This window comes from Cryptomeria japonica, chromosome 9, assembly GCF_030272615.1.
Source record: "Cryptomeria japonica chromosome 9, Sugi_1.0, whole genome shotgun sequence".
In the NCBI taxonomy this organism is placed as follows: domain Eukaryota; kingdom Viridiplantae; phylum Streptophyta; class Pinopsida; order Cupressales; family Cupressaceae; genus Cryptomeria; species Cryptomeria japonica.
Window position 1 is genome coordinate 578643197 of NC_081413.1, and position 27956 is coordinate 578671152.

General features: G+C 34.9%; 1 pseudogene; it reads right to left on the minus strand.

Annotated features, from left to right (window-relative positions):
- Positions 1-11667: 11667 nt before the first annotated feature.
- Positions 11668-23905, minus strand: LOC131062872 (beta-glucosidase 22-like; annotated as a pseudogene).
- Between the last annotated feature and the right edge of the window lie 4051 nt (positions 23906-27956).

Genomic DNA, 27956 nt, shown 5'->3' on the forward strand with positions numbered 1-27956 from the left:
CAATACAATACCAATTTCAATATCAACTATATATTGAAACATTACACTATTATTTCACTAAGCCATCCTCCATAAGCATATTTCAAGTTTTGGGACAATTTGAACTAGAATAAGGTAACATGTGGTTGGAAACCTACAAATTTTCCAAATATATTCAATCACATGTTTTTGGGTTAAATTATTCCTTCAATTTTCAATTTAAATTCTTTATTCTCTATTAAATCCTACTCATTTCTCTATAATATAGTTTAATTTTATTAGCACCAGAAAAATTATGTGTACAATGAATGAGTGGCCTTGGGCTCTTTTCATGTGATAAATTGAGATTATTATAGTATTTCAACCTTTGGATTGATGGCACCTCTTCGATCCATAACAACCAGCAAGTTCAAATAATGTGTAAGTGAAATTTTTTTTTCACTTTTTTTCCTCTTTAAATAGATAAGAGCATCAAGAAAAAAAAGCATTCAATCTTATTCCTAAGTTTAATGAAAATCATCTTTGTTGAGAGTGTCGAGATTGAATTGTAGAGAAGAACCAAAATAAACATGATTCTCTCTTGCCAATCTTCATTTTTTCGTCCATTTTTCTACTACATAAACAAATCTTTATATAGATGGAATATCAACCGAGTTTTAAATCTTTTAGTATAGCATGCATTAGTAAATTATGGTATGTAAATAATGAAGAGAGTGAATGAAATGTAACACGATAACTTTTGGAAAGCATTTGCAAGAAAGTGAGTTAGAGATTGTAAGCAATTATAGTCACAAATATAGACATCAAATCTTGTTCTCTCTTACAATCACACTAATGTCATGTGAACATAAAGTATTTTTTTTATCAAAATCAATAAACTTAATGAGATGGAGAAGTACATAAACCAATTTGAGTATAGGCTACATATTATTGTTGGAGTCTATCGACATTTTTTATAGTTTTTTCTTACTTTAAAAACAGGTTTTGAAGGGGGCCCGAAACCCTTTACAACAAATTAGAAAAGAGATAAAATATGATAGTTCCATCTAGAAAGCACATAACAACAAATAGAGATAGTCGGTAAAAACAAAAAGCCAACAAGAGAACTAAGAGTAACAAAAGGATAGCACAGGGAAACCAAAGGGATAGCCAAAAGCACAGGACAACAAAACTAAGAAAAATTCTTAAGAAGCTCCATAGCCTCTTTCTTCAGCTAAGCCATAGAGGCAACAACACTCTTGAGATCATCCAGTTCCTTATCTTGATAAGCCATCTTCCTCGTATTTTCCTGGGTTCTTTTACTAGGTCTAGTAGCCACACCTTCATGGGTCAGGTCCTTGTCCTCAAAAATATCAATCATATTCTTTTCTAGTTAGATTTGTTCCAATTTACTGATCAGCACTTTGAAATTATCAACTGAAGCTTTCAGAATTTTGTGACTTTATTCTCCAATCATCTTTAGGGCTTCCTCATGACTATAAACCCTCTTTTCCATCTCATTGAACCTAGCCTCTACAGCCTTGAATTGGGAGTCATAAGCCTGAGTAATAGCCTATGCATTGCCAATGGCTTTTGTTAATTCCTTTAGATAATCAGGCAAGGAGCTGAGATTACCTGTCCTGACAACTTCCAGAATATGCACTTTCTTAGAAGACTCCTCCTGTTTAGAATTCAAACTTTCAATCTCCGAGTAGACCCATTTTATAACCTTATAAAGTTTCATCACCCCATTCTTTGCAGTGTGAAGCATAGCTATGGGAGAATCACTACTATCTTTATTGAATTCTAAAAAATCAACATTATTCTCTAGGGTTTCCACATCAACAATTGTAACTCTATCTTTAGGAGGCAGAGTCTCACCTTCGGCCACATTCTTTCCCTTTTTCTCAACACCACAAGTCCATCGATTAGGATCCAAAGGAGGGGAAGGGACCTTTGAGGTACCAACCTCCTTCTCTAGGCTGATTTCAGTGACAGTGGGACTGCACTTAGTTTTCTTATTAGGTGGTGGGGTGGCATGATCACTTTCAGTCTCCATACTATCATCATCCTCATCATCTTCTTCAAACGAGTTGTCCTCCTCCTATACCTTTTTCCTGTTTCCCTTAACCCCTTCCTTAGAAGTCTTTCTTCCAAACCCAAAAGCCATATCTTTATCCTTCCCCTTTCTGATTCCCTTAGTGGAGCTATCCATGTCAAAATCACATTCCAACTCCATATCATACCCCTCATCATCACTATCATTTGAGTTCTCAAACTCCTCTTCTGAGGTCAAAAAATCAGTGATGGAATGCTAAAAAGAGGTGGCCTTAACATTATTATATAAAAGAAACACTAACCCTTCACGCATGGGCAGATTGCTATCTGAGTTAGCCCTAAAATCCTTTATACTAGTGTTCAAGGAACAATACAAGTAGAAAGGAATTGACACCATATCCTTGTGGCAGAAGTGATTCAAGAGTACAAAATGATCACCATAAACTTGAGAGTATCTAACATCAAGAGTAACATATTGCATCACAGCAAAAAAAACCCATCTCCATACCCTTTTAATCACCTTCAACGATAATAGGTCTTGCTGAATTTCACCAATTCAGATTTCTCAGAGTCTTCCTTCAGGAACCACTTAATGGCCGCCTCTGTGAGCTTTCTATCCCTATAGAATTTTTTTCCCTCCATTGGTATCCCAGTAACTTCAGAACTAATTTCTTCATCAATTTCCACCTTAGCCCTTTTGGGCGTACTGAGATAGCGGATGGTGGTTCAGAGAAAAGAAGAGTTATTTTCGGTGGAGACTCTCTTCTCAGTCTCAGTTCATATTTTTTGCATAATAGCTTCTCCTCTCTTGGTGATGAGGATGACATGCAATATTTTCCATGAATTACATCTCCTGGAATGTTCAAGGTCTCATAGACGTCACCAGAAAGTATTCTGTTAGAAATGTTCATCAATGTGTTTTTGGCTTGGATGTTCTCTGCCTCTAGGAAGTTAAATTTGTTGGTTTCATGCTTACTATTGAATGTCATGTTATTTGGCCAGATGGCCTAGTTTTTTCTTCAAATCATGAGGCTGGTCGAGGTGGATTTGCCACTCTCCTTTCACCTCGTTGGCTTTCTGTAGTTATTTCTTACGGTTTTGATCCCATGCAGCGCGCTATATGGGTTTTGCTCTCAATCGATAATCATTTTGTTGGGATTGTTAATATTTATGCTCCCAATGATGTAGTTGAAAGATCACACTTATGGTGTTGGATTGCTAATACTCTGTCACCTACAACTTGGGTCATGTGTGGTGACTTCAATATGGTTAAGGTGGCATCTGATAAGGACATGATTTTGCCTTTTCAATTGACATCTAGCGAAAGGGAATCCTGGTACTATATGTGTAATAAGTTGGGTCTTTTCCACCCCAATACCAACTGTCGCTGCCTAGGTGGGGTCTGGCATACTTGGTCTAATTTTAGCGTTGGCTTGAATAGAATTTTTAAAAGGCTTGATCATGCTATGATAGCTGCGTAATCCTTTTTTTCTTTTTCTAAAGATCAACATCTGCTCGTCTCTCCTCTTGTTGATGTGACATTGTTCGATCACTTCCCCATAAAGTTTATCATTGAATGGAAGCTAGCTAGGTCATGTCCTTCCAAGATGCAGTTCTACCTCAACACATTTCTCTTGCATCATCAACCCACGATATCCCACATTAAAAGGGTTTGGAATTCAGAACCAAGGCCTCATCATCACACTGGTTGGATTGCATGGTGGAATGATGCCATTAATCGCTCTGCGAGGTTTCTGCGCATTTATGGTAGACAACTTGTCATGTACCACAGGTGCTCATATGTTGCGACCACCAAAGATCTTTGTGCTACCACAAAAGATCTAGCCTCAAATCCTTTTGATTCTAACCTACAACTTCGGTTAGCCCAGCTCTGTCATCAAAAACAAGTTGCAAATAATTACTCTGCCAGAGGAACTCAAATAAAATCTAGGTTACACTGGCTTAAGGTGGGTGACAGGGTCTCCAGAGAATTTTTCCTAGCTTTGCACGCCCGTCATACCTCTATAGGGATTAAGAAAATCAAAGAGGGGCATGTTGTTCTCATCGAGTTTCCTGATATTTTACAATCTTTTGTCTGTCATTATGAGAAAGTGTTCACATCACAAGGAAACTCTCCGGCCAAACCCAAAGCTTTGAAAGATTGCTTAGCTATTGTTCCCAAAAGGCTTTCCGAGTCTCAGTAGACCTTTTGTGATCTCTTACTGACCATTGATGATCTCAAGGACACTTTTTCTATGGCAGATGATAAAGCCCTAGGGTGTGATGGTTTCCCTTGTGAACTCTACAAAGCCCTATGGCCTTATGTTGGTCCTGACCTACATAAGTTCTACGTTGAATCTTTTCATTCCAAGTCCCTGGGAAAGATGATTAACCGATGTAACATCAATTTTATCCCTAAGGCTAAGGATCCGAAGGACATTTGCAATTGGAGACCTATTATCTTGCTCAATGTCTCACATAAGATCATTGTCAAAGCCTTAGCTCTCAAGATTTGTCATCTCCTGCCTTTGATTGTTTGTCTAGAGCAGACGTGATTTATCAAGTCCAAGTTTATTTTGGATAATATTATTATTATTTGGGAAGGGATGGAATGGGCCCGACGCTCCAAACAACAGGAAATCTTCCTTAAGGTTGACTTCACTAAGGCGTATCATTGCATTGAGTGGCCATTTATTATGGCTATGCTCAAAGCTCTTGGCTTCGGCCCCAGATTCATTTAGTCTGTCCAGATGTTATTTGGAGATGCCTCAGCCTACATCACCATTAATGGTCGTCAGTTTAAGGCTTTTGGTCTTTTTAGATCCATTTGTCAGGGCTATCCTCTCGCTCTTGCCTTATATGTTCTTGCAATGGAGGGTTTTGGGTACTTGCTTCCTAATGCCATTTCTGTTGGACGTGTCTATGGAATCTCCCTGCCTGAGTCACCTTCTCAACTTGTCAATGGCCATTTTGCGGATGATTCCTTTCTCTCTCTCACTAAGGAAGAAGATAATGGTCAAGCTTCTCTTCAATGTTTGGACACTTTTTGCTTGGCTTCCGGCTTGGCCATTCAATGGAACAAGATGCAATGTTATGAGCAATCGTTTCCTCCAACCCCGCCTTGGATACTTCAATATGGTTGGAAATGGCTTCATCATGGAAAAAAAACTCACTTTCTGTGCATTCCTTTTTCCTTTCAAGCTTCACCTGTGGATCTTTGGAATGTTGTTTTAGCGAGGATTGAGAAAAAATTAGCCTATTGGATAACCAAGCCTCTCTCTGGCTGACAAATTTCAAATTTGTTAGAAGGTTTTGGCTGCCACTCATTTCTATTACTCTCCATGTTGGGCTCCTTCAAAGGCCTCTTAGATGAAGTTGGAAAAACTTTTGCTAGCTTTTCTTTGGGCCTCTAGTTTTGACCATCAAAGTTTTCACAGAGTCGCTTGGGAATATTGTTGCCTTCCCAAGGAGTCTGGAGGGCTCGACCTTATTTCTACCCAGAAACAAGGGCTTTCTTTATGTACTAAATGGATAATCAGAGCCTTTTCTGGCAATGAGGCTTGGAAAATCCTTCTTTGGCATTGCATTTCTTTGGGTTTTCTTACTAATAGGCCAACCTAGAAGGGGTTGGTTTTCAAACCCTTCTCATTATGAAAGACCTAGTTCATATCCAGGGTACTTTTGTTGTTAAAAGCATCTGGCATGCTTGGGAAGATAATAAGCCTTGGCTTCAGTGGTTGGGTGATGGTTTTCATGATGGGATCTTTATGATCAATACAACCTCTAGTGGTCACCTCTTTTTCAGGTGCAAGGGTTACCATTGGCCAAAATCCAAGGTGTCAGTGCTCTGTGTTTTCACAAATGCGGCATTCAAACACCTAAGGACCTATTTTCTAGAGTTTATATGTCTTCAGTCATGGGATGACCTCTAGGTCTAATTTCGTCTGTCTCGACCTGATTGACAGACTTATGACCTTCTGGTTTCGACCTTACCCTCACATCTGTTATATAAGCTTGGCATTCAGTCTGTCAAACCTTGGTGGAAGGATTGGAAGTGGTATCCTTGGATTCCTTTCACCAGCTACAAACCCAAAATGGGCTATCTCTGGTTGGTGCCCCATTTTCCTATGGTTCATATTCTTAACTGGTGGTGGCATTTGGAGTCTTATTAGAAATCCTGGAGACTTAGGTTTCTTTTTGTTTGGTTCACCACCACTGAACCCAAGATTGCACACTTTACTTGGTGTGTTCTTTTTAAAAGGTTGCCTTTGGATTCCAAACTTAAACATTTGGAGGTTCCTGATCCCCAATGCCCTTTTTGTGGACATCCAAAAACTTTTATGCACATTTTTTGGTTCTGTAGAAGAGCTCAACAATATTGGAGCTGGATCCATGATTTCTTTCAGCCTTTTCGGCATGAGCCCTTTCCTTGGCATATGGCTCTTCTGGGTAATTCACCTAGAATCCCCTTCAAGTTTTCCCAGATATGGCATGCTTTCAGAATGGAGATCCTATTAACTCTTTGGAAAGATAGAAATGTTGTTATTTTCACTCATAGCTCTTTGGATACTAATGTCTCACTCTATTCTAAATCCTGCATTTATAATAATGTATTAATGCAGATTCAGGTGCAAGATAATAAAGTGGCTCCTAAGGTGGGCCACTTACAGGAGCTCCTTCAACATTGGGGCAATGCCCCTTGTATGGTTTCCAAAGTGCCGCTAGATTCAGTTTTTGCAGACCACACTCCGCTCCGTGGCCAAAGATCCTCTGCCTGATGCTCAGACCTCATGGTCCCAAGTTCCTCATTGCTCCTCAGGTGGGGGAGATGATGCATGGAGGTGCCACTCGGCTTCTACTCCATTTTGTGTCTTTGCCTCGAGGTGGCCTTTTGTTGCTCCTGTTAATTTGGCTCATGCTGTTAGTGATGATTCTCGGTGGCCTGCTGCCACCACCTCTAAATTTCCTCGCCTAGCTCTAGCTATTTCACCTCCTAGGAGGGAAGAAGGAGAAGAATAAAAAGACCAAGAAGATGGATAGTTCATGTCAGACCCGAATCCTAGCTCTGCTGACATATGGGGCAAGAAAGATGATCAAGATCTTCCCCCCTCGGCTGCCACTGCTTTGGTTGCTTGAGGAGTTTTTTTTTATGAATAGCTTTGTTTTTTGGCTCCGGCTTCTTTTTGTTTGACTCTCGCGAGGTAATCTTGTATCCCCGGACCTTTTTTTGGAATATGTACTTTAATATTATTTTCTAATAGAGAAGGTCTATTCATCAAAAAAAAACTCCCACCTATGGTGATTCTACCCTCCTTCCAATTATTCTTGAATAACCTGGTAGCAGTGGAGCTTTTGCCAAGAATTCGCTCCATATATCATGTCATTTTAGTAGCTTCTAGGATAGCCCACACTTTTAGTTTCTTCTTCCATTCATCATAGGTAAGTGGTTCAATCCTCTTCCTATTGCCTCCCATTCATCACAGGTAAGTTTCTTACACCCTTCACAATGCAGAACAAAATAAAAACAGGGGCCAAAATGTAGAGAATAGAAACCCTCGAAAAAGAAATAGACACCCAAAAAGCATGCAAGGTCTTGTCTACATTAAATGCCAGCTAGTCCTTCAAGTGCCACTCTTTTTTTATTTATTATAGAAACTTTCATTGATAAGTACGTTGTTATCATCACTTATCGCTCCCTCTTTTCCATGCACTCTGTCATAAATGAGGATGGCATGGGCATCATTAGGAAGATCCAGCTCACCTCTCCAGCAGACCATTTTATTGGCTTGAATAGCTATGTTGGCAGCCCAGTCAGCCCAGTCAGCCATAACATTTTTGATAGTTGATAAGTTATTTTATTAGGAAATTAGAGTCTAATATTGTTGGATAAGTGATTTTAGGTACACATCAACATGAGAATAGATAGAAGTAAAGCAAGATCATAATTTTGTGCTAGAGATGGAGATTAGGTTGACTCAGAGATCATCACTTCTCTAAGTCAGCCCAATCTCCATCTCCAGCACAATATTTTCATCTTGTTTTCTTTGTATATTTTCTCATGTTTATGTGCACTCAACATAACTTATACAACCTTATAAACATATTTGTAACTTTTTTCATCTAGATCCATTGATCCATCCATAATTTGTTTGCATGCAATCTTTTACAAATTGTTCATTCCTTTTTGTATTCTAACATGAACTTTCAGAGTGATTCTTCAACCCACAAATTGCAAAAATATGAAGATTCCAACATGCACCCTTCAAAAGAAAAAATGGCAATCTACTCTGACTGTTTCATGTCCAAGATCTTCTTCTCATGCTTTCATACCAAATGAAGAATTTGAAAAAATTAAGAAAGGATATCTATTATAGTTCATGTAAAAAATGATACCCTTAAAAAAAAATTTAGTTTTAAAAATGTGCAATTGAATAGACGAAAGAACAAAATGTTCAGTTAGATCAATTGCTTGTAGCATGCAAGAAGTAAAATGATCTTTTGAAATCAAATCCATTAGTATGTGATGTCCCATGTGGGACAAAAGATGATTTTTGTTCTCCATATCAATCAAATGATATGGATGATGCACATAAAGTTTCTTTTGGTGAAGATGGTGAAGTTGAAGGTAAGGATATGTGCGAATCTCCAAATATTGTAAGCGCAAATTATGATGTTAAAAACAAAGGTTGTTTTGTAAAAATATTGTAATGAAGATCATGCAAAAACTAAGATATAAAGGAAGAGGACTACGAAAGTGTGGGAAAGGAATATGAAATCCCATTCAACCAATTTAGAGGCCAAAGAATGAAGGCCTCGGATATGGTAAGACAAAGACCAATAAGGTGTTGGCAATTTGGAGGAATTGATTATGTGTTGCATTGATGTTTGTCATTTATGTCAACACTAGCTGCTTTGGTTTTTTACCAGTATCTGGTTGGTCCCGGTAGGATGATTGGCTTTTGATTGGTAAGATCATGTTGATCCAATATACTCCAATATGCTTTGGCTTATGGAATTGGCTTAGATCTGCTATTCATGCTATTCAAATATATGTTCAGTCAATTGGTATTGATTTCTTGATTGGATGCTATCTTATATGCTTGTAAGCCCAGTTTATTGATCAGGTGAGGGTTTTACCAGCAAAGATTTGTTGAAGATCTTTTGATGAATCTAATAAGTGGCATTGGTGTGGCTTCTAGAAGGTTATCCAAATTCTAATGGTTTTCATGTTCGTGTTTGAGTTATTCATAGTGTTTTATTTGGCTTAGGACGACCTATTATAGGTGTAGTGGTTATTCTGCTAGATTATGGACCGGTTTATGAAACATGTAGGTTGATGCTCCTAATGCATTACTAGTTGGATTCATTGATTGGATTATGCTATTTTGATCTTAGGATGAATTGGTTGATTATTAGATTGCGGGTTTAAGTTTTGAATTTATTGTATTATCTTATAGGTGGCCAACCTAATTGTTTAGGTCCTGGTTTTGTATATATATGTGTATGATCTCATTGTAGATCATGGTATGCAAGCAATAATATAATAATCATTCATGTAGAGGTTTTGGTCGATCATAGGTGATCAGATTGGGTTTGTGGAAGAGGTTTAAGGCCTCGGGTATTGAGCTTAACTGGAATTGTACTCAGGCATGCGAGATGCTATACTTGTAGCTCAATCTTCATTCTAGATTGTTGTCCGATATTTTCTGTAGTTAGTGAGACTCCTTTTGTGATGAGGAGTGTGCTCTAAGTTGTTGGCCTTTCTGCATGTGCAGGCCCCTTATTGTAATATTTATTCATTTGATCAGTGGATAGATATTGTGGGTCTCCAATCCCACCGTCGTTTTTCCTCTTTGAGGTTTTCCACGTATAAATATGTGGTGTTATGGTATTCATCTTTGTGTTTGCATTATCATTTATTGTTATATGCTTTTATGTTTACCGGTTTGAGTTGTTGTATTAATAAGGTTAAATTTATCCATTCCGATAGAACACTGATTCACCCCCCCTTCTCAGTGTTCTTGAATCCCAACATAAGGTTGTAGGTGTTACAAGTTAAACTAAATCAAATCAAAGGATTTAGCATATACAGTGTTCTCATTGTCACCAAGGACATAAAGTAGAGAACTTTTGGGATCTTCAAATATTGCTAGGCAATTCAAGTTATTGGGGTACCTAGGAAGGGGAAAACATGTCTCCTAAAAAAGTGTGTGACTTTGAGTGGAAGAGTGTGAATTTATGGTGTCACCCTCTCTTTTTTAAATGGTTATTGAACTGATAAAATGGTTCATTTTCTAGTTATTAAAAGTGTTTGAGTATCAAATGTAACAGTCAATCAAATAGTCATTTCTGATAAACGTCACCTTTTCTATTTATAAATTTGACATATGTGATAAATTTAAGTTTAAGAGATGAATGCAACTAATCAATATATTCATCTTTATAAATCTTATCTAAAAATGATGAGAGATATTATTTTTCGAATGTATTTTATATTAAATATTATAAGTTAGTTGTGCTTTTTAATTTTAATTATTTTTGTATATAAAATTTTTAATAGTTTTTGTTAACATGTTAGTTCTATTATATTCTATCTTTTGTTGTCATTATGGTTACATCTTTCGACATAATGAGATTAAATTAACCTAGATTAATTAAAATTAGAATAAACATTTATGGTTTAAATATGATTGATAAGAATAGATAGTCTTAAAATTGATAATAGAAGAATGATTTTGATAATATGTCGAATTGATTCACCATTTCCAACAAAATATAAATGGCCTCAATTTGATGACTATTTCAAAATCTAAATTAGTACAAAAATTGATAGAGGTTTTATATATTCCTTAAATATAGTTAGTTCACTTTGTCAAAATCCCTTATGAGAATTTTCAATGAAGACGAAAAGTAGGGAATTGTTATGACTTGGTGTTGTAGAACTTGTATGTTTTAATATCATTGCAACTATTTTATTACTGGTAATATATTATTAGTGTTGGACTATCATGGAAAAGGGCACTACACATATGAGCTATTATAAAGGCTCAAATCTAAGGCAAAAAAAAATCATAATAGTGGCATGGGAAGGCTAAGGAACATAACTTGCATCTTAATGTTATGCTTAAGTTTATTAGGAATATTAAAGTTTTGATACCAATAGAAAGCAACTAGTGTGTTTACAAATAAGCTACAAATAAGCTAGAGACTACAAGCTTAATAACCAATTATCAATACTCTTGGTTGGAAACCTAGCTATACGCTCATTTTTTTTTTATCACCTCTAATTGAATGCTATAAGCCTACAAAGTGGCCTATGCTCAAAACTTAAAGCATACTTCATGAGAAAATGCAACTAAAAAAAAAGCAATGAGGGTATAGCTCTCAAACCAAGTACAAGCATTATCACAATTTGCCAATTCTTAAATACTAGGTAAAGGTTCTTTACGGGAAAATTCAATACTACACAGAATACCTTTGGGATTAATTTGCAATCTCTTTAGTAAAGTCGCGTGAATTGCTAACAAAATAGTTTTGACATCAATAGATGTATGGACCATTGAGGTGGCCATTATAAAAAAATACTGCCCATAAGACAAATTACAAACTAATTCAATACAAATAACGTAGTTACTAGCGGGCGTGCTGAAACTAATAAGTGAATGGAGAATGAAAGGATATACCCATTTGATCCACATTAGCTCGTCCATCTCCTCTCTTCCATGGATATTCAATTTGTTTGTTACCTTTCATAAATTTGGTATACCAGCGAGCAGAAAGATTTGGATACCTCCTCAAATTTTTATCCTTGAAATCAACATAGAGGAGGCCATAACGAATCTCATAACCAGAAAACAATTCAAAACTATCCAGCAATGTCCAGACGAAGTATCCTCGAGTGTTGGATCCATTCCTGCACCCTCATAACTATGCTCTTTGTAACTCTAAACCATCCAATAGAATAAGCTGTATACAGTTGAAGATACGGTGTATATTCAGCTTACCTGATTGCAGCGAACAAACTCCCAAGATAGTCATGGAGATACTCCATCCTTCCCCTATCATTTAATGCCTCCGACAGTGAGAGAGATTGATTGTTTTTGGTGCCATATCCTACAAAGCAATTTATAAAACATTTCAGAAATGAAACAAAATCAAATGAAACCGTATTAAAGCACAATATTGCACATTAAATGGTCGTAGATCCAGGATAAGTTAAAGTAAAGAGAGTCAAGAGGATAAATCCTTCAAATATGAGAAAGTCTTGAAGTCGATGGTTGTCTGAAAATGCATGAAAAAATAGCAATATATTGGATGTTTAGGAAATGTATTATCATGGGTGTCACCCAAAATGCCTTAGAAAACAGGGAATTCAGTATCATTGCTGAACTACAGATATATTGTGGTTATATGGAGACCTGGGTTCCGCACAAACAGCTATTGATATTCAATTAATTTGTGAACCCAAAGTAAACATAGGACAGTGAATACCATTTTCATATATTATAATAGGTGGATTGTCATAATGTTGCTTGAAATATTCCAATAATGCTTGCAATCCCCATGGAACAATTGGAAATCGAGTTGGTCCTAGCTGCAATTAAATAGTGATGTTTTCATTTTCCACTACAAATTTTATGTATCATTGGCTTATCTTGTGACTAACTAGAGTGGCTAAGGAACAAATTATTGGCTTACCTTACCAATAGGGACATCACCCCGCATTACTTTACACACACCGAAGTATACACATCAGTATCTAAAATAGCTTACCTGTATTCCAAGTTTTGTAATATGTTTCAAAATTTTCTATGTACCTGTTGGCGTTTGAGCTTAAATCTCTCATATAATGTCTTTCCGCAGAAACCCAGTGACTAGATAAATCGAAAACATAGCTAGTGCCATAATGGTTAACCCCAATGAAATCAAATGATCCACTTAGCTTTTTAGATTGTTGTTTGGTGAAAGTGGGCAGCCTGGAGCCTACAATCTTCTTCATGCTGGAAGGATAGTCCCCAATGAAAAGGGGATCTATGAACCTTTTACACAAGAAGAAAGAAAAGGGTCATGATAAGTTGTTATAGATGTAAAATTCTATCACATGATTTTTCATTTGAATTAAGTAAAGACTTACCAACCATGTTGAAAATCAAATGTCCTCTGAGTTGCAGCTATGTCCTCGGTGGTGTTTGTCAATGGCACGAACCAAGTTATGACAATTGTCAAGCCAATAAAATCATTTTGGTTGACAGAACCATCAAGCTATTAAAGAATTAATTGTTACAACCTCTAGGCCAATTAAAAGATAAATTGGTCCGCTTAAGGCCTTTTCTATTTCTAAGTTTAGTGCTCAACCAAAGGGAGGGGACTTATAGCCTATTCAGAAGTGAGCATGGACAATTTCACTCATAAGAATAAATATTTTCAGTGAAAAATTTTACAACCTGAAATTTTTTTCTGTAGAGCTCAACAACTTCTGCATGAGATAACAGAACATGATGACCAACAATGTATGGTTCTACTGTAGAATCTCCTGCACTACAGTTGCCAAAATATCCTAATGGATAAGAACAGCGTTCCGGAAGCCAGTAACCATTGTCATAACTCAAAACGGAAAATGCATTTGGCTCGTTGAAAGTTGTCCAGCACTTCACTCTGTCACCAAATTCTCTGATTTAAAATTCTGCGTAGGCTCTGAAATCTTCTCTGTTTAACAACATCTAATGCAAATCTATTAAGCATCTGACAGTGTGAAGAATAACTTAATGAATAAGCATAGCCACTTGTGAACATTTTTATTAAGTGTGGCTTACATGTTACAACACAGTACCAAGTTCAATATCAATTATAGACTGAAACATTACACTATTTGGGGACTGAGCCATCCTCCATAGGCATCTTCCAAGCTCTGGGGTAAATCGAAGTGGAATAAGGTAACATGTGGTTGAATACCTGAAAATTTTAGAAATGTCTTCAATCACATGTTTTTGGGTTAAATTATTACTTCAATTTTAAATTTCGTTTCTTTATTCTCTATTCAGTTCCAAAGTTTACTCATTGCTGTGTAATATGGTTTAATTTGATTGGGACTAGAAATAATGTGTTATAATGAATGAGTGACCTTGGGCTCTTTTTCTGAGACAATTACCATGGAGAATGAGTTCATTGATCAGATTAATGTAGTATTCCAACCCCTTTGGATTGATGGCACCCCTTCCATCTGTATCAAACAGCAAGTTAAGATATTGTCTAATACAAAAACAGAGTTCCATTTTTCGTCTTAAGAATGTAGAACTTTATAGTAGATAAGGCCATCAAGAAAAATAAGCATACAATGCTATTCCTTGTTTTAATGTGCAGAGAAAATATTCTTTGGCAGTACCAGGTATAAGTCGAGACCATGAGATGGAAAATCTGTATGCATCTAATCCCAATTTGAACATCAGACGGACATTCTCCTGAATAACGTCGGTGGTAAGCCAACTTAAAGCAAATAGAATGTAATTTATTTAATATTACTACTCAAGGAAAGTGTGTTACGCTTTTCTCTTTACGTTGTCCTTGATGACAAAAAGGACATAGTCACTATACAGATTTGCATCTCTATATGCATTGTGGACAGGTATATGCAATTAATTTATCCTTATTCTACATGTTTGCTAGCGTTTTTTATGTGGTTTATATAATATGTCTTATGAAATATTATTTCATATAACACATTGTATATAGCACATACAAGTGCTTGTCGGTATAAAAAGTTTTTACTAACCACAGCATTAGTCAAACACAATGGGTTAAAAAAAAAAAGCGCTCATTCTTATGAGCTTCTATTGAATATATGCATGATATGGTGGCGGTTAGCGAATAGTGTTTGACGTGGAATGGCATTTAAGTGACATGTAACATTAGCGGATTCAAGATTTTATTGATGCGGATTTTAAAATGTATTTCAAAATGAAAAGGGTTTGGTATTTTCTTGTAAATGAACAAGCAAGAGGTATTTGTTGTTTTTGTTGTAATGTTGCAAACCCTAACAAGACGTTGCCAGGCAGTTACAGTGACCTGTTTTAGTTATTTCTTGATGTGGGTTGTGAATATGTCAATCTCCAATCGTAGACAATACAGATGGTGGACTTTGTGGTCGTATATATGGGGATTTCATTCCGATTTTCACAGATTCTTGTCTACAGAATTAAATGTCATCTTCTCCAGGTATTATCGTTTCATCATTTCAGTTTTTCAATTCAAAACGAAGAAAGGGGTTGTGATAAAGGATTTCCCAAAGATTCTATTTCATTTATTCTTGCACATCTGAAAATCAAAACCATAGGTTATTCGAATGAGCTAGGTCTATTAATTCTTTTTCTCTAATAGTTTAAAAGGTTTCTTTGATTAATTGTTATCAAGAATAAAATATGTTGCTTTTTCAGTTATCAAAATCAGAGGAAATAATTTCATAAGCGGAAACAAAAAAGAAGTTATTTTCAGGTTTAGTTGATCAAACCCTAGTTAGGGTGTGGTAACTCTATTTCGAGGGTTACATATTGAAGTTAAAATAACAGACAGATGGGTATTTTTTAAATATAGAGGAGTATTTTTATGAGTGAGTAGAGAACAAGATATCTTCGATGCAAAAACAGAATATTGATCTTTTACAGAGGGTTTTATTGGTTGTAAATTCTTTTGAGATAAGGTGTGTGTTATCTCTATCTGTTGTAAACTAGAGATAGAGTTTACTCTCTCTAAGTGAAATTGAGATTGATTTGAAAAAGAAATTTGTAACTCTTTGTTTGTTAAAACAGAGATATGAAGGATATCTTGAAATACTCTTTGTAGTTGGAATCATTATATATGTTGCTTCATTATACTCATTCCAACCAGTGATAATCTTGTGATTGCAATTTTGAAATTACAAGGTTACCATTGACTGTAACTTGAGTAGACACTTTACATTGTAAGAAGCAAGAGGGGTTGGTGCTCCTTGAAGTATTAAGACTTCTAAATTCAGTGTAATAAGTTGATGCTCTATGATTTAATAAAAGGCAATCTTAACGAGTGGTTTTTCTATCCCAAGAGGGTTTTCCACTCACGAAAATTTGTGTTACATGTTATTCATTTTCTCATTAGATCATTATGATATTCTTTGTCAATATGTCCTATTATTGTTATCTTGTTCAAAAAGTTTGTCATGTTGATTATTTCATTCAAGGTTTAAAGTAGTTCAGATAAGTATTGAGTTTCAAAAAATATAAAAGAGTTGTTCAATTATGTTCATGTTGAATTGTTAAAATTATATGATTTTATAAAATCAAATCTGGTGTGTAAATTGTTTATATGCTGAGTCAAAATATATGTTGACTTTGATTCTCCCCACCCATCTCACCCCCCTCTTCCCCCCACTCCCCCTCTTAGAGTCAGTTCACTTCCAACAAGTGGTATCAGGGCATAGGGTCCCTGTGTTTTAGGTTTGTCTTGGGGATTTCTCCTAGTCTTTTGGAAGTTGTGTCATGTCTCAAGCACAAGACGGTGCTTCACTTACTAGAGCTCCCCTCTTTGATGGCATAGATTAAGTTTTTTGGAAGATCGGGATGGAAACATACTTGATCTCAGTTGATGTCAATGTATGGAACATTGTGATCACTAAATATGTTGTTCCTACTACTATTCCCTCAGATCCTGATACTATAACTCAGTATGAATTAAATGCTAGAGCTAAGCATGTTCTTTTGTGTGGTCTCATTAAGGATGTTTTTGTAAAGGTCATGCATTGTGCATCTGTCTATGACATATGGAACAAACTTGAAATAATTTATCAGGGTGATGCAAAAGTCAAAGAATCTAAAATTCTCACACTCAAGAATCAATTTGAGTCTTTGAGAATGAAAGAAGATGAGACTATTGCAAGCTATTTTCTCAGAATAGATGAAGTTGTAAACTCCAGAAGAGGTCTTGGTGAAGTTGTTGTCAAAAAAGACGTTGTTAGAAAGGTCATCTGAACCTTGTTACCTAAATTTTAAACTAAGGTTTCAACCTTAGAAGAAAAGAAGAGTTTTTCTACAATGTCTCTTGATAGGTTACAAATCATCCTCACAGCCTATGAAATGAGGATTGGTAGTAATCCTTCCACTTCTAAAGTGACTGCTTTCAAAGCAAAAAAGAAAGAAGAACCTGATAGTGAATCAAAACTTTTAGATGCTATAGAAGCTCTACTTGTTAGAAAGCTAAAATAGAATTATAAGGGTAAATTGCCCTTCAGATGCTTCAACTATGGCAAAACTGGACACTTTGCTACTCAGTGCCCTCTAAGTGATCAAAATAGTGAGGAAGAAAAACTAGAAAAGTTCTACAAAAAGAAAATTGGAATCGTAAAAGGAAATTTAATTCTTTCAAGAAAAAGAAGAGTCTCTTTACTAAAGAAGACTCTGAAGTTTAATCAGATGACTCACCTTGTGAGGGTGATGAAATTTTCTTTATGGCTGAAATAGAAACCTCTTCAAAGAAAGACTTGATTAGAAAACTAGAAAATAAACTTGATGATGTGGATTGAGGTGAAGTTGATCTAGAAGGAGAGTTACTTTGTGCTCTCAATGAAATCAAGAGATTAAAGAAGCTTGTTGCTTCTCATGAAAGCTCAAATCAAATATGACAAGTTGAGTTGCATGACTCAAACTTGGCTATACAAACCTGAAATCTCTTCTTGAAGAGAGAGAAAAGAAAATTGAGACCTTAGAACAGCAACCAATAAAACAAAAAAAAGAGATTGAACAATCTGAAAGTACCATGCATTTGAATGATATCTTGAGTAAACAAAAGGAGCACAAAAATTTGACTAGAGTGGGTTTTGATAAATTTGAATCATAAAAAAAAATTAGTAGACCTACAAACATAAAACAATTTTAAACTTACAACAGAATAACACCATTCAGGTTTGGGTTCTTTCGTGGTTATTTCTTTTATTTCAATAAGTTTGGCCATAAGGTAAACACTTGCAGATTTCTGCAGCATAGAACTCCTATGTTTGGACACAAACAAACCTATAGCTTTCCAAACACTCTAAAGTGTATTAAATGTAACACCTTTGGACATACCTCTACTTTGTGCAAATCAAAGGAAAATGCTGATAAGATGTTGAAACAAAAGTTTGTACCTAGCATTGAATAATCAATGATTGTGCAAACAACATTTATGTCAAATAAGAAATCAATGTGGGTGTTGGACAGTGGTTGTTCACACCATATGACAAGAGATAGAAATAAATTTCTTCACTTGCAAAATTTTGATGGAGGTTTTGTAAGATTTGGTGATAATTCATGAGCCTTTGTTAGAGGTAAGGGCACACTACTACTGAATGATGATACTCCAATCCATGATGTATATTTTGTTGAAGGATTAAAAAATAATTTGTTGAGTGACAATCAAATATGTGACAGTGGTTATAATGTATCCTTTAGTTCTCAAGGTTGTGCTATCAAAAATAAATTTGGTAAAATTGTTGATGCTTGTATGAGAACAATTGGCAATGTTTATAACCTGCTTGACTCTATAAACTATGAAAACATTGAAGGCATGTGTCTTATGGGTCAAGTAGAGGAAAACTGGTTGTGGCACAAGCACTTGGGACATGTGAATTTTGATAATCTGGTTCAAATCATAAAGAATCAGAATGTCTAGGGTTTACCCATTTTGAGTAAACCAGCAAACTCTGTATGCAAAGAATGTCTCAAAGGTAAACAGACAAAGGTATCTTTAAAATCTAAAGAACACACTTTTACCAGACCATTACAACTTGTTCACACATATTTATATGGTCCAACAAGGACACAATCTATCAATGGTGAAAAATATTTCATGCTCTTTGTGGATGATCATACAAGAATGGTATGGGTCACTTTTCTCAAACACAAATCTGAAGTATTTGATAGATTTAAAATTTTCAGGAAAATGGTTGAATGTGAAACTGATATAAAACTAAAATCTTTAAGATCGGATAAGGGTGGTGAGTTTACATCACAAGAATTCATAGTTTATTATGAAAGACATGGCATTAAAAGACAATATGTTGTTGTCCAAACGCCTCAACAGAATGGAGTGGTAGAGAGAAAAAATAGAACAGTCAAAGAAATGGCTCATACTATGCTCAATGAAGCAAGTTTGCCAGACAGGTGTTTGAAAGAAGTTGTTCACACAGCAGTGTATATTCTGAATCATGTGCAAATCAAGGATGTTGAGGAGGATACTCCAATAAGACTTGATCAAGCTCCTAAACCTGTTGAAGTGGAAATAACAAATGAAGAGAGTGCATCTAGTCCTAAAGTTGTATCTAGTCCTAAAGTAGGAATTCCTCTACATACACCCTCAAGAATCATTACTAAAATACATCCTCAAAGTCAGATTATTGGTGACATAGATGAAAGAATCATGACTAGAAGAAGAACAAAAACTAATGAACAAGCTCAAATGGTTGAGAATTATTGTTTGGTAACTGATTTTGAACGTAAGTCTGTCTCTGATGCATTGATTGATGATTGTTGGCTAAATGCAATGAGAGATGAAATCGTTCAAATAGAAAAGAATAAAATCTGGGAACTAGTGCCTAGACCAGATGATAAAAAATGTTATAGGGGGGAAATTGATTTTCATAAATAAACTTGATGAATCTGGTAAAGTTGTTAGGAATAAGGCAGGCTTTGTCTATAAAGGCTATGCTTTGCAAGAAGGTGTAGATTTTGGTGAAACATTTGCACCTGTTGCTAGGTTAGAGTCAATACGAATATTTCTTGCATATTCTTGCCATAAAAACTTTATAGTCTATCAAATGGATGTTAAAACAACATTCATAAATGGCTATCTTGATGAGGAGGTGCATATGGAACACCCAGAAGGGTTTGTCTCTGCAAATAAGCCTGATTATGTATACAGATTGAAAAAGGCTCTTTACAGTCTTAAACAAGATCCAAGGGATTGGTACTCCAGGTTGGATGCTCATCTTACAGCAAATGGATTCTCTAGATGTGGATTTGACGGTAACTTGTATGTCAAGATTGAAGGTAATGATATTTTAGTTGTTGAAGTATATGTGGATGATATTATTTTTGGCTACAATAATGATTCCTTATCTAAAACATTTTCAAAACTCATGGAATCATAATTTGAAATGTCCATGTTGGGTGAATTAGTCTTTTTCTTGGTCTTCAAGTATTGCAACTTGAAGAGGGTATATTTCTTTCACAAACTAAATATGTAAAAGAAATGCTTAAGAAGTTTAACATGACAGATTGCAAACCAGTTAGCACTCCAATGGAGACTAGCTACAAATTGACTAAGACTGATGATTCTCCTGAGGTAAATCAATTAGAGTATAGATCAATGATAGGTAGTTTAGTATATTTGGATGCATCTAGACCTGATTTAATGTATGCAGTATGTCTAGTTTCATGCTTTCAGTCTGCACCAAAACAATCTCACTCGATTGCTGTAAAAAGAATATTTAAGTACATTTAGGGCAGTTTAGACTATGGCTTATTGTATCCTCAGAAAAATGATTTTTCTCTTGTTAGTTTCACTGATGGTGACTGGGCTGGTTGTATGGATGATAGAAAAAGCACCAGTGGTGCAGCATTCTTTCTAGGAGATTGTCTTGTTGCTTGGCATAGTAAAAAGAAAGATTGTGTCACACTATCAACTATAGAATCTGAATATATCACAACCACTGCCTGTTGTACCCAGTTAATCTCGATGTCTCATCAGCTTGCTGATATGGGTATTTTAGTTGACAAACCCATCTCAATTTTTTGTGATAACACTAGTGCCATCCATCTCTCTAAGAATCCTGTTATGCATTCTCACACTAAACATGTTTCTATCAAATTGCATTTTCTGCGAGAACAAGTGTTAGCTAATGAATTTCAGATTTTGTATGTGCCCTCCCAGAAACAAGTGGCTGACATTTTCACAAAATCTCTATCGAAAGAAGTGTTTGAAGGTTTTAGGGACAAGCTGGGAGTCATGTCTTCATCTATTCTTGCTTAATACCTTGCTTTTAGTAAGGGGGAGCTTCGCTCTCTACTCGCAGCCTTCTATTGTTTTGCCCTTTGTCCTTGAGATAAAAAGAGGGAGAAGATATCATTGATCATTGACTTCGGTTTGATCTCAGTTTGACAGTTTTTTGTTTCAGTGTTGACTTCAGTTTGATCTCAGTTTGACAATTTTTTGTTTTGTGATGGTTTCAGTGATGGAATTTGGGATTTGATATCATTGATATACTTGGCATTTGTTTCTCTTACAACCAGTGATGGTTTCAATGATGGAATTTGGAATTTGATGTTTGATATCATTGATTCATTGACAGTGGTGATTTTGATTCATACAATTCTTTTTAACAGGTCAATGATGGCATGAGTTTTTTTTGCCATCAAGGACAAAGGGGGAGTTTGTTACTCTTTTGTCTTTACGTTGTCCTTGATGATTAAAAGGACATAGTCACTATACAGATTTTCATCTCTATATGCATTGTAGACAGGTATATGCAATTAATTTATCCTTGTTCGACATGTTTACTAGCATTTTTTATGTGGTTTATATAATATGTCCCATGAAATATTATTTCATAGAACACATTGTATATAGCACATATAAGTCCTTGTCGGCATAAAAAGTTTTTATTGAATGCTTACCATAGCAATAGTCAAACATAATGGGTTCAAAAAAAAGTGCTCATTCTTATGAGCTTCTATTGAATATGTGCATAATATGGTGGGGCCTAGCGAATAGTGTTTAACGTGGAGTGGCATTTAGGTGAAATGTCTTAAACATTAGCGGATTCAAGATTTTATTGATGTGGATTTTAAAATGTATTTCAAAATGAAAAGGGTTCGATATTTTCTTGTAAATGAACAAGCAAGAGATATTTGTTGTTTTTGTTGTAATGTTGCAAACCCTAACAGGCCGCCGCCATGGGTAAGGTGAAGGCAGTTACAATGACCTATTTTAGTCGTTTCTTGATGTGGGTTTTGAATATGTCAATCTGCAGTCATAGACAATACAGATGGTGGACGACAATATAGATGGTAGACTTTTTGGTCGAATATATGGGGATTTCATTCCCGATTTTCACAGATTCTTGTCTGCGGAATTAAATGTCATCTTGTCCAAGTATTATTGTTTCATCATTTAAGTTTTTTAATTATAAATGAAGAAAGTTGTTGTGATAAAGGATTTCCCAAAGATTCTATTTCATTTATTCTTGCACATCTAAAAATCAAAAGCATAGGTTATTGGAATGAACTAGGTATGTTAATTCATTTTCTTTGATAGTTCAAAAGGTTTCTTTGATTAATTGTTATCAAGAATAAAATATGTTGCTTTTTTAGTTATCAAAATCAGAGGAAATAATTTCATAATTGGTTTCTTCTTGTTAAAACAAGTTTAGTTGATTTACATATTGAAGTTAAAATAACAGACAGATGGGCATTTTTTAAATATATAGTATTTTTGTGAGTGAGTAGAGAATAAGATATCTTCGATGCAATAATAGAATATTGATCTTTTGCAGAGGGATTTAATGGTTGTAAATTCTTTTGAGATAAGGTGTGTGTTATCTCTATCTGTTGTAAATCAGAGATAGAGTTTACTCTCTCTAAGTGAGATTGAGATTGATTTGAAAAAGAAATTTTTAACTCTTTATTTGTTAAAACAGAGATATGAAGGATATGTTAAAATACTCTTTGTAGTTGGAATCATTATATATGCTGCTTTATTATACTCGTTCCAACCAGTGATAATCTTGTGATTGCAATTCTAAAATTACAAGGTTACCATTGACTGTAACTTGAGTAGACACTTTACATTGTAAGAAGCCGAGGGGTTGGTGCTCCTTGAAGTATTAAGACTTCTAAATTCAGTGTAATAAGTTGGTGCTCTATGATTTAATAAAAGGCAATCTTAACGAGTGGTTTTTCTACCCCAAGAGGGTTTTCCACTCATAAAAATCTGTGTTACATTTAGTCATTGTCTCATTAGATCACTCTAATATTCTTTGTCAATCTGCCCAATTATTGTTATCTTGTTCAAAAATTTTGTCATGTTGATTGTTTCATTTAAGGTTTAAAGTAGTTTTTCATAAATATTGTTCCATTCTATTTTCTTTTCAAAAGTCTTTTAAAAAGTATAAAAGAACTGTTCAATTATGTTCATGTTGAACGGTTAAAATTATATGCTTTTATAAAATCAAATCTGGTGTGTAAATTGTTTATATGCTGAGTCAAAATATTTGTTGACTCTGATTCACCCCCTCTCAGAGTCAGTTCACTTCCAACAAAGTGTACTAATCGAGATTACTTTATAATGGTGGTATTGATCTGCAGCAACATCCCCTGTGTTTCTATCAGTCATCTTCCCTGTTAATGCACATTTAGTCATTTAAGTTTGTGTATTCAAGAAGGAAAAAGAATTCTAATGCCCAAAAAATGACTAAATGGGTATCTTGGACTAGACTAACAAGACAATACAATGTTTCATCGTGCAACATCTCAATAGAAGCATTTTCTTACATCAAGCATTTACTTCACAAAAAAATAAGACTAACCAGAATGTGTATAAGCATCCCAAATGGAAGGCTTACGCCCATCAAGTTGTGCTGCACCTTCAACCTGTATACACTTACACCACAGCCAAATACCAAAATTTAATGTACCGTTCTAACAACCAATGAAAAAGAGAGAAATAAAAATAAAATTGGTATAACCTGGTAAGCAGAAGTGCCTGCACCGAATATAAAGTTTTCGGGAAAATAATTTCTGTTGAGGCTGTCTGGCTTGAATTGCAGAGAAACAGGAATGTGAAGTCCTATGAAGAACCAAATCACAAGTGCGTTTCTCTTGCTTATCACCATTTTTGTTTCCCCTAGTTTTCTATCGTATTAGAAAATCTCTCTCTAGATGGACTGTCAGTTTAAAATTTGATTTTATACTGTAGTAGCGCATGCCTTAGTGAAATAAGGTATGGAAATAATAATGGAGGAAGAAGGGAAATGTGACACGACAACTTTACAAATATATACATCAAATCACACCACTCTTGTGTTGAACTTAAAGTCGTTCGTTTTATCAAAATGAATGAACTTAAAAGAGCTGGAGAAGTACGTAAAACAGTAGGGGCTGCAAATTATTGGAGGAGCGTTTCATTAGAACTCTCTTGCCGCTTTCGATAGTTGAAAAGTTGTTTTGTCGGGAACGTAGAGTCTGATATTGCCAGGCCATTCGAGTTGAAGGGCTACTTAGAAAGAAGGGAACAAGCATCTCCCCATAAAGTGAGTGTGACATTGTGTGCAGGACTGTGAAGTTAAGGTGTCACTCTTTCCTTTTTATGAAGTTGATCTATGTCATAAAGTTTAAAGGAGGTGTAATGTTTATGTCAATAGTAAAACATATTCTGAATATTATATGTTTTAATGAAATATAGAGAAAATTGTTTCTTGAATTCTTAGAGCTCAACCATAAGCCAAGGATTCAAGAATTAAAATCCAACATCATAATGAAGATGATTCTAATGAACACAAATGCTAATGAAATACTAACTAACAAGAAATGCATTCAAGCAAACTCTCACTCCACTGCCCTCCTATCTACAAGATATTGCAATTACCATTTGTGCTCTCAAAATTTGAGCACTAAGCACAAGAAGCTATGAAGAATGGAGAATGGTTTATTCAATTGCAAATAACTTGAAAATATGAAATATGCAAAATGATCTCAAAATGGCATTACAATGTCCTAGTATTCAAAAAAGCAAGAGAGAGACCGAAATTGAAGAGGGAGATTGTGTATATAAGTATCCTCATGGGTGAATCAAGTTGTGGGAGAAATGTGGGATAAAGAAGGTGGTTGAAGATAAGCATTTGTCCCACATGTTCCAAGTGGATGTGATCATGGGAGGTGGAAGGATATAAGTAGGATGGATGAGAAATAATGAAGATTAGGAATTTATGAATCAGAATGGATTAATGAAAAGAGATAGTTGAATTGATTAAATGAAAAGATTTAATGAATTAATCATTAAAAAATAAAATTATCATAGTGCATGAGAACATTTTTATGGAAAAATTTTATGTGTCTACAACATGATTCTCGTCGTACTATAAAAGAGAAGCCATGCCAAAGCAATGTTGAAAATGAAAAGGTTATTGGTGTGAAAGGTTATCATTCACACCAAAATAGAAATAGACAATAAAGAAAAACTACATGTATATACAAAAAATTTAATCTAAGACTCATGCGCCCAATCCAGTAACAACTCAACCAAGTATAAATGATATAAAATCTTAACTTTTTAAAATCTCTCTATGAACTACGAAAAAATCTTGTCTACTATTAACAATGCAACTTGTTGTAGTGTTTAATGTTTAAGTGGAAGACACCCACCTAATCCATGAGCTCTCGAACTTTGGGTATCCACACTCCAAACCTTATCCAAATAGGTACTTCACCTGCACATTCCCACATATTTTCCTGCATGCAGCAGTGCTTTCTCTCCTTGGGAAAAAATTCACTAGTATCAATAATATTGTCATAAATCCTTCACAATTTTTTCTGCCCATTTTTGCTCTTCTCCTTCAATCGCATTCGATGTATTTGTGAGTGGGCAAAGGTATAAGATTAAACAAAGCTTTCAGAAGCAGATTTTTACGTGTTGCTACAAAAAAAAAAATTTACTAACTACAAATTGAAATAGTTTACATGTTGCCTCTATTTATAGAGGTCTTTGGAAGAATGAAGAAGTTTCTAGATTTATAAACATTTACTAATATTTTTCTAGGCTCTTCTATCTCTTTGATAGTTCTAGATGGTGTGATAAATGCTGGTAGGTGAAGGTAGAAATTACCCGAAGTAAATCCTACACTCCCACTTAATTTCTACGACTGATATTTAAAATACATAATTTATCTCTTAAATATTCAAATTGCTTCTTAGCTTAATCTTTTGTGGATATATCTGCTAATTGATCTTTAGATCTGCAATGTTCTAGATTTATTTCCTGATTCTTCAATAATGCAATAGTAAAATTATTATCACAATAGATTGTTGTTGGCTCCTTTTGATCACGCATTAAGTCTATTAAGACTCTTTGCACCCATACTGCTTGACATGTTTTTGTTCTGGCTACATATTCTACTTCCATGGAAAACATTTCCACTATAGGTTGTTTCTTGGATTCACATGCCACGATTCTTGTTCTAAGATGAAATACATATCCAGATGTGCTCTTTCAATCATCTATAATCCTTGCAAAGTTAGTATCTATGTATCCGAACAATTTAAAACTATTCATTGTGGAATACAATATCAACTAATCCATAGCTCCTACAATGTACCTTAATATTCTTTGTCCAACTTGCCAATGTGAATTCTAAGGTGAGTCCATAAATATAGATATCAAACTAATTCCATACAAAATAGCTAGTCTAGTTGTAGTGAGATACATTAAAATTCCAACAATTTTTCTTAATATAGTTGTATCAAAATTAAACTTATTATCTAAACTCCATTTAGTTTTGTCCCTGCTTCTATAGGAGTTAATGTTAAAGTACAATTTATCATTCTAAATCTCTTTAATACATCTTTTTCATATTTAATTTGACAAATAAAAATTCCTTTATCATTTTGTATTACTTCGACTCCAAGAAAGTATCTCATTAATCCCAAATCTATCATCTCAAATTCCTTTTCCATTTATGATTTAAAATATCAATAGATAAACTTTCTAATAAAGATCAAATCATCAACATATAAAAAAACAATTAGAATCTCACATTTCTTGGTGTCCTTTGTGTATAGTGTAGGCTCGTTGGTGCTTCTATTGAATCCATTATTCATCATATATGAATCTATTTTGCTATACCATGCTCTTGGTGTTTGCTTCAACAATTAAAATGCCTTTTTCAACTTGTATACCTTGTTTTCATATCCTTTTGCCTCGTATCCTAGTGGTTGTTGCAGATAGACTTCTTTTAGAAATCCATTTAAGGATGTTGATATCACATCCATTTGGTAAACCTTCCACTTGTTTTGAGCTACTATAGCTAATACCATTCTAACCATATCAAGTCTTGCCACATGTACAAATGTTAATTATTATAATCAACTCCATATTTTTGTGCAAAACCCTTGGCTACTAACATTGCCCTATACATTTCTACATCTCCATTTGTATTAAATTTAGTCTTGTAAACCCATTTCACACCTATGCATTTTGTTCCCTTAGATAAGTCTACTAATTCCCACATGTCATTCTTTTCTATAGACTCCATTTCTTCATTCATTTCATTAACCCAGTGTTCTTCTTTGATTGTATCTTCAAAGTATGTAGGATCATGAGAAAATAAAGCAAAGTATGATTGCAAATCTATTCCATATCCTTAATCATTTGTAAACTTATAGTTTTCTTACTTCTAATTCTTGACCTTAATGATGAAAGAGTGGGATTAGGTTCATTACAATTTTACTTGTGATTCTCCTTGTTTGAGCTCCTCTTGTGGAGTTCCTTCTTGTTCATGTGATTGATCTCCTTGGCTTCTTTTATCTTTTCCTTCCTCGTCATCATAAGGTATTGTTGCAGCACCCATGATTGTTTTGTCTATACTTCCATGCCAATCTTCTTCTTCTTTAAAGATAACATCTCTACTAATGATAACCTTCCTAGTGATGGGATTAAACAACTTATATGTTTTGGATTGTTCACAAATACCAATAAAGATACTTTTCTCTTCTATATCATCCAATTTTCTTCTTTCTTCCTTTCATGTACATACAAATTCAACACATCCAATTTTTTTGAAATGAGATAAACTATTATACTTACCACTGCATGCTTGTGGTGAAACCTTGCCCTTCACACATTTTTGTTGGAGACCTATTTAGAATGTAGACTACACAAGCTATTACTTT